The sequence below is a fragment of the Nicotiana tabacum genome, chromosome 9 (assembly GCF_000715075.1).
Source record: "Nicotiana tabacum cultivar K326 chromosome 9, ASM71507v2, whole genome shotgun sequence".
NCBI lineage: Eukaryota > Viridiplantae > Streptophyta > Magnoliopsida > Solanales > Solanaceae > Nicotiana > Nicotiana tabacum.
In genome coordinates, this window is record NC_134088.1 from 119,922,511 (window position 1) to 119,931,502 (window position 8,992).

Below are 8,992 nucleotides of genomic sequence, written 5' to 3' on the forward strand. Positions count from 1 at the left end.
CACAAGAAGTGCATAGTGTAGTATCAGTACAACTGACCCCATGTACTAGTAAGTGCCGAGCCTAACCTCGACGAAGTAGTGACGAGGCTATAACAATACACGTACGTAAACCACATGTACAAGTATATAACAAATAACAATTTATAATTTGGGAGGGGACATGCGAAGGGGAATGATATAATAATTTCAGCAGGAGAAGTATCACTTAGCAACCATTTAATTTATCAATAATAAAATGAGCAATTGATAATGTGAAAAAGGCACGACACCACCTTTCGTGCTTTTATTCTCATTTAGCATGGCATCACCCTTCGTGCTTTTACACTTTCTGAAAATGACACGGCATCACCCTTCGTGCTTTTACACTCATAAATGGCATGACAACACCCTTCGTGCTTTTACACTCACAAATGGTACGACAACACCCTTCGTGCTTTTACACTCTTCCTTACTATGACAGTGATATTATAAATAATAAAAATGGCACGATATCACCCTTCGTGCTTTTACACTCTTCCTTACCATGAAAATAATAATATAAATTTGGAAGAGCATTTAAATGCGGGAATATGCACTTATCAATCAATTCAATACCAGAATACCGATTTAACCTTCCAAAATATTCAACAATAATTAAATGAATAATAATTTCACGAATAATGATCAAATAATCAATAATAAACTTAAACAAGAATATCTTAATTAAATAGGCAATTATTCATATTAAACAAATTCCACCCGCATGCTTTGACTCAACCACAATGCATAAGTACTCGTCACCTCACATATACGTTATACCCGCACGTTAAATCACGTAGCAAATATACAAATAAGTCCTACTCCCTCAAGTCAAGGTTAACCACGACACTTATCTCGTTTTGCAACTGTAACGACCCCTGTAACGACCCGGCCTGTCGTTTCGAGAGTTGTAGCGCTGTTTTTCCCATTTCTGCTTATTTATGTGTTGTTCAGATGTGTTGAGTTATTTTGAATTGGTAGTTTGGGTTCGGAGTCGTTTTAGAGTGAAATGAGGCAATTAGTGTCTTAGTTAGAAAGCTAAGTTAGAAAAGTCAACCGAAAGTTGACTTATGAGTAAACGAGTTCGGACTTGGATTCTTATGATTCGGTTAGCTTCGTTGAGTGATTTTAGACTTAGGAGTGTGTCCGGAATGTAATTTGGAGGTCCGTGGTAGAATTAGGCTTGAATTAGCGAAAGTTAGAAATTTGGCGATTTTGGTCGGCAGTGAAAAATTAGGTAACAGGGTCGGAATGCAATTCTGGAAGTCGGAGTAGGTTCGTAGTGTCATTTGTGACGTGTGTGCAAAATTTGAGTTAATTCCGAGTTGATTTGATATGTTTCGGCGCGAGTTTTTGGAAGTCGAAAGTTCGAAAGTTCATTTAGTTTGATTTGAGGCACGTTTCGTCGTTTAAATGTTGTTATGCATGATTTGAGGCCTTGAGTTGGTCTGTGTTATGTTATAGGATTTGCTAGTATGTTCGTACGGGGTCCCGAGGAGCTCGGGTGAGTTTCGGATAGGTTTGGGCTGCGTTGTGCTCGTTTTTCTTATGTTTCGACATCGTTTCTTCCAGCATAAATGGTACCACATTAAGCAAATGAGCTCCGATTTCTATTTTGATTGAAGAATTAGATCCGTATCGTAATTACGGAGCCATAGAAAAAAGAATCGTCGAATTTGGGTATTGTATGAGGAATTTATGGTCATTTTACTAAAATAAATTGGGTTGCGAGATTTGTCAGATTAATTGCGAAATTGCCACTGAATTCGTATTTAAAAATCTGCACTATTTGCAAATATTAAAACCTACATATTTCCTTCATTATAAGGTCAAACTGAGTGATTCAAAAGCCTAACTTGACTAAAATTTCACAAGGAATCTATTGGAGGTATAAAAAGCAAGTTTCGGGATCGTTTGGCATGAGAAATGAGGCACAATAACTGGCAAAAAAATATATAAAATGAGAGTTTGTTCATTCGGTCATATTTTGAGTTGGGGAGCTCGGATTTGGGTGATTTTGGGGGTAATTTTCACCATAAGGATTGGGGTAAGTGTTCTCTACTCTGTTTTGGTTATATTTCATGAATCCATCTTCGTTTTTGGGATTTGATTGATGATTTCAAAGTAAAATTGAGGGAGTTAGGGTTTGAGTTTTGGAGAGTTTAAGTGAGGATTTGAGGGGCCAAATGGAGTCCGATTTTGATAAATTTTATATGGTTACACTCGGGAAGGGACGAGGTTTATTATTCTGCTATTTTTGACTGATTTTGAGATGTGGGTCCGGGGGCCGAGTTTTGGCCGATTTCGGATTTTTGGCATATTTATGCAATTTTTATTGTGGAATTCGATTCTTTAGACTATGTTGATAGTAGTATTCTGATTTTTGGTTAGATTCAGAGCTTTTGGAGACCGAGTCTAGAGACGAGGGCATCCCAGAGTAGGATTTTACGCTGTTAAGGTAAGTAACAATTTAAACTCTGGCTTTGAAGGTATAAACCCGGAGAATTTGATATCGTGTGACTGTTTGGAGGTGATACCCATGCTAGGTGACGGACGTGTGAGTGTATACCACGAGGAATTGAGACTTGGTCCGTCCCGCGAGGCTTCATGGCCATCATATGTGTTTACGTAGTTACTTGTTGTTGAATTTATCTGCCTTCATGTTAGAGATCATTCTTAGGATTTATTCATGCTCACATTATTGTACTCAGTCATAGAAATTATTGTACATATTTATCTCAGTCTCTATTATTTGCTAATATGCTATGATACTTGATGTGGGCTGTGTTCCCTTATTTGTTGATGATGGTGAGGCTAGTGAGGTACATGATTGAGTGAGGCTGAGGGCCTGCTTGTGCGGATATTAATACCATAGCGCGTGAGTTGTCCGCGTAGCACGTGAGTTGATCTTGTGGGTCTAGGTATTGATACCATAGCGCGTGATTTGTCCGCGTAGCATGTGAGTTGACCGTGCGGATCCAGGTATTGATATGATGGCACGTGAGTTGTCCGTGCTTAGCGCTTGGGCTTTGGGAGTCCCTCCGGAGTCTGTACATACCCCCAGTGAGCGCAGAGTGTAGAGTGTTGAGCGTTGAGTGTTGAGTGCGAGTGCTGAGTGATGGAGTGACATTGCTGTGAGGTTGCATTTACTTTTGCTTTTGCTGCATTTACCTGTTAATTTTCCTTGTAGTCTTACTGATTTATGAAATTACTTGTCTACTCCTGTTTGTACTTAATTGTGGAAATAATAATTGGATTTTTCTGCTTAGCTCATCACTACTGCTCAGTTCCTTAGTTATTTCTGTTACTACTGAGTCGGTTGTACTCAAACTACACCCTGCACTTTATGTGCAGATCTAGGTGAGTTAGAAAGCGACGATCGTTGAGTTCAGGCTGGCTATCTTTGGAGACTGTAAGGTAGCTGTTAGCGTCCGCAAGACCTTGTTACTCCTCTTGTCATTTCTTCTTTTGGACAGTTAGACAACTTATATATCTTAGTTCATAGTTTTAGATGCTCATGACTTAGTGACACCCCGATGTTTGGGGCTCGTTTTCGTATTTTCTATATTATATTTAGAGTTGATTTAGTTGATGAGAAATTCAAATGTTGGTATTGTTTTATTAAATTCTTATAATCGATTTAGTAGTAATATTTTGGGAAATAGGATTGTCTTGTAACACGATAGGTGCCATCACGACCATGGTTAGATTTTGGACCGTGACAACAACCAAATTCAAGAATCCAATACATCTTTGCCTCGCGATTTCGTGTTCGAAATCCTCAAATCTAGTCACAAATAATTCAATATACTCAATATAAATCATAAGATTTAATTCCATATGAATTTACTAATTTTTCGGATTAAAATCCGAAATTCATCTCAAAAATTGACAGTGGGACCCACTTCTCGAATCCCAGAAAAACTCACGAAATCTGAACACCCGTTCTGATACGAGTTCAACCATATAAAAATTATCAAATTCCGATATTGGATTGGCTTTCAAATCTATATTTTACCTTTTTGGAAGATTTTATAAAAATCTAATTTTTCTTCAATAAGTTCACGTATTAATGATATAAATGAGTATGGAATCATGAAATATAATCAATATAGGATAAGAAATACTTACCCCAATATTTTCCCATGAAAATCGCCCAAAACGCTTCTTACCCGAGCTCAAAATCGTAAATAGTGAAAAAATGAGACGAAATCTCATTTCCAGAACTTAAGTGCTGTTTGCCCAGATTTCTACTCATCGCGATCGCGGGAATACGTTCGCGATCGCGTAGAACAATTTCTGCCTAGGTCCATTTTACTCTTCGCAATTGCGGGAATGGCTTCGCGATCGCGAAGCACAATTTGCACAGGCTGCCAATTTGCACTACGCGAATACGGCAGTGCTCTTGCGAACGCGAAGCACAACTTCTCAGCCTTCCGCGATCGCGGACCACTCTGTGCGATCGTGTAGCACAAATTTTGTGCTTCAGCTTCTGCCTCATTCCTTCTTCGCGAACGCGATCCATTCTACGCATTCGCGGTGCACTGGGAGCTAACCTTCCACGATCGCGTGCCTATCTTCGCGAACGCGAAGGGTAAAACTCACGGCTCACAATTTCCTCTTCGCGATCGCGGAGCACCATGCACCAGATGACAGCAGAAGCTCAAAAATCAGATTTTTCCAAAGTTCAAAAGGTCCGTAGGCTATCCGAAACTCACCCGAATCCTCGGGGCTCCAAACCAAACATGCACACAAGTCCAAAAACCTCATACAAACTTGCTCACGCGAATAAAACACCAAAATAATGCCTAGAACTACGAATCGAATACCAAATCAAATGAAATTTTTAAGAAAATTTTAAAACTTCTATTTTCACAACCGAACGTCCGAATCACGCCAAATCAACTTCGTTTCTCACCAAATTCGACAAACAAGTCATAAATGACATAATGGATCTATTCTAATTTTCAGAATCAGATTCCGGTCAATATATCAAAAAGTCAAATCCGTGGTCAAACTTTGAAAATCTTTAGCCTTTAAATTTCTAGTTTCCGTTAAATGGCCATAACTTGAGCTAAGGACCTCCAAATTAAATTTCGGGTATACACCCAAGTCCCAAATCATGATACAGACCTACCGAAACTGTAAGAACACTGATCCTAGTCCGTTTGCTCAAAATATTTTCCAAAGTCAACTTAATTGGGTTTTAAGGCTCTATTTCACATTTTAATTTATTTTTCACATAAAAACCTTCCGAAAAATTATACGGACTGCGCACGCAAGTCAATGAATGATGAATAGTGCTTTTCGAGGTCTTAGAACACAGAATTTATTATTAAATTTAAAGATGACCTTTTTTGCTCATCACATCCTCCACCTCTAAAACAAATGTTCGTCCCCGAACAGAATAAGAAAAGTACCTGAGCTGGTAAAAAGGTGTGGATATTTACTCTGCATGTCAGATTCAGACTCCCAGGTAGATGTCTCAATCGATTGACCTCTCCATTGCACCCGAACTGAAGGATAACTCTTAGACCTCAACTATCGGACCTGCCGGGATAGAATAGCCACCGGCTCCTCCTCGTAAGTCAAATCTTTGTCCAATTGGACTGAGCTGAAATCTAATACATGGGACGGATCACCATGATATTTTTGGAGCATAGACACATGGAACACCGGATGAACCGCTGATAAACTAGGTGGTAATGCAAGCCTGTAGGCTACTCCACCCACCATTTCAAGAATTTCGAAGGGTCCTATATACCTAGGGTTCAACTTGCCCTTCTTTCCGAACCTCATTACATCTTTTATAGGTGAAACCCGGAGTAATACTCTTTCTCCAACCATGAATGCAATATCACGAACTTTACGGTCGGCATAACTCTTTTGCCTAGACTGAGCTGTGCGAAGTCGATTCTGAATAACCTTGACCTTATCCAAGGCATCCTGTACCAAATCGGTACCCAACAACCGAGCCTCTCCCGGTTCAAACCATCCAACTAGCGAACGTCATCGCCTTCCGTATAATGCCTCATATGGAGCCATCTGAATGCTCGACTGGTAGCTATTATTACAAGCAAACTCCGCAAGTGGCAAGAACTGATCCCAAGAACCTCCAAAGTCTATAACACAAGCGCAGAGCATATTTTCCAATATCTGAATGGTGCACTCTGACTGTCCGTCTGTCTGTGTATGAAATGCTGTACTCAACTCAACCCGCGTGCCTAACTCACGCTGTACAGCCCTCCAAAAATATGAAGTGAACTGCGTACCTCGATCAGAAATGATAGACACATGCACGCCATGAAGATGGACAATATCACGAATGTAAATTTCAGCTAACCGCTCTGAAGAATAGGTAACTGCCAGTGGAATGAAATGTGCTGACTTGGTCAACCTGTCCACAATGAACCAAACCACGTCGAATTTTCTCTGAGTCCGTGGAAGCCCAACAACAAAATCCATAGTGATACGCTCCCACTTCTACTCAAGAATTTCTAACTTCTGAAGTAAACCCCCAGGCCTATGATGCTCGTACTTAACTCGCTGACAATTCGGACACCGAGCTACATATGCAACTATATCCTTCTTCATTCTCCTCCATCAATAATATTGCCGTAAATCTTGATACATTTTGGCGGCACCTGGATGAATAGAATACCTGGAATTGTGGGCTTCTTCGAGAATTAATTCAAGAAGCCCATCCACATTAGGCACACAAATATGACCCTGTATTGACAAAACTTCATCTTCCCCCACAACAACCTGTTTGGCATCACCGTGTCGTATCATGTCCTTAAGGACAAGTAAATGAGGATCATCATACTGTCGCCCTCTGATGCGCTCATATAAAGAAGACCGAGCGACTGTGCAAGCTAGAACTCGACTGGATTCTGAAACATCTAACCTCACGAATTGATTAGCCAAAGTCTAAACATCTGCAGCTTACGGCCTCTCACCAACCGGAATATACACAAGACTGCCTATATTCACTGCCTTTCTACTCAAAGCATCGACCACCACATTGACCTTTCCGGGGTGATAAAAATAGTGATATCATAGTCTTTCAACAACTCTAACCATCTTCTCTGCCTTAAATTAAGATCTTTTTGTTTGAACAGATACTGAAGGCTACGATGATTAGTAAATACCTCACACAAGACACTGTAGAGGTAATGCCTCTAAATCTTCAGCGCATGAACAATGGCTGCCAATTCTAAGTCATGAACAAGATAATTCTTCTCGTGAACTTTCAATTGCCGTGGCGCGTATGCAATCACCCTGCCATCTTGCATTAATACTGCACTAAGCCCAATATGAGATGTATCACAATATACCGTATAAGATCCTGAACCTGTGGGTAATACTAACACTGGCGCGTAGTCAAAGCAGTCTTGAGCTTGTGAAGGCTCAACTCACACCCGTCTGACCATCTGAATGGGGCACCTTTTTGGGTCAGTCTGGTCAATGTGCTTGTTACAGACGAAAATCCTTCCACGGACCAGTGACAATAACCTGCCAAACCCAGAAAACTCTGGATCTCTGTAACTGAAGTAGGTCTAGGCCAATTTTGAACAACCTTAATCTTCTTAGGATCCAATTTTATGCCTTTTGCCGATACAACATGCCCCAAAAAGGCAACTGAGTCTAACCAAAATTCACATTTTGAAAATTTGGCATATAACTGATTATTCCTCAAAGTCTGAAGCACACTCCGAAGATGTTGCTCATGCTCTTCTTGACTGCTGGAGTAAATCAAGATATCATCAATGAATATAACCATAAAAGAATCCAAATAGGGCTTGAACACCCGATTTATCAAATCCATAAATGCTGCTGGGGCATTTGTCAGCCCAAATGACATCACTAGGAATTCGTAATGCCCATACCGAGTCCGAAAAGCTATCTTAGGGACATCAGATGTCCTAATCTTCAACTGATGGTAACCAGACCTCAAGTCGATCTTTGAAAACACCTTGGCACCCTGAAGCTGATCGAATAAGTCATCAATTCTTGGTGGATACTTGTTCTTGATAGTAGCCTTGTTCAACTGCCGATAATCTATACACATTCACATTGAACCATCTTTCTTCTTTACAAATAACACTGGTGCACCCGAGGGTGAGACACTGGGTCTAATGAATCCCTGATCAAGTAAGTCTTGTAATTGATCCTTCAATTCTTTCAACTCCGGCGGGGCCATACGGTATGGTGGGATAGAAATGGGTTGGGTGCCCGGAGCCAAATCAATACAGAAATTAATATCTTTGTCATGTGGCATCCTCGACAAATCTGCAGAAAATATATCTGGAAACTCACGGACAACTAGGACTAAATCCATAGAAGGAACATCCGCATTGGGATTGCGAATATAAGCCAAATAAGCTAGACACCCCTTCTCGACCATACACAGAGCTTTCACATAAAAGATAACTTTGCTGATAGAATGACCAGGAATTCCTTTCCACTCTAACCGAGGTAACCCCGGTATGGCTAAGGTCACTGTCTTGGCATGACAATCCAATATAGCATGATAAGGTGACATCCAATCCATACCCAAGATGACATCAAAATCTACCATATCAAGAAGTAGAAGATCCACACTAGTCTCAAGACTATCAATAGTAATCACACACGAACAATAGACATGATGTACTACAACAGAGTCTCCCACCGGTGTAGATACACACACAGAAGCACTCAGAGAATCACGAGGCACAACCAAATATGAAGCAAAATAGGAGGACACATAGAAATAAGTAGATCCTGGATCAAATAGAACTGAAGCATCTCTATGAAAAACTAGAATAATACCTGTGATCACAACATTAGATGACTCGGCCTCAGGCCTAGCTGGAAAAGCATAAAATCGGGGCTGGGCCCCACCACTCTGAACTGCGTCCCTGGGACGACCTCTAACTAGTTGGCCTCCACCTCTAACGGCCTGACCTCCACCTCTGATGGCCTGACCTCC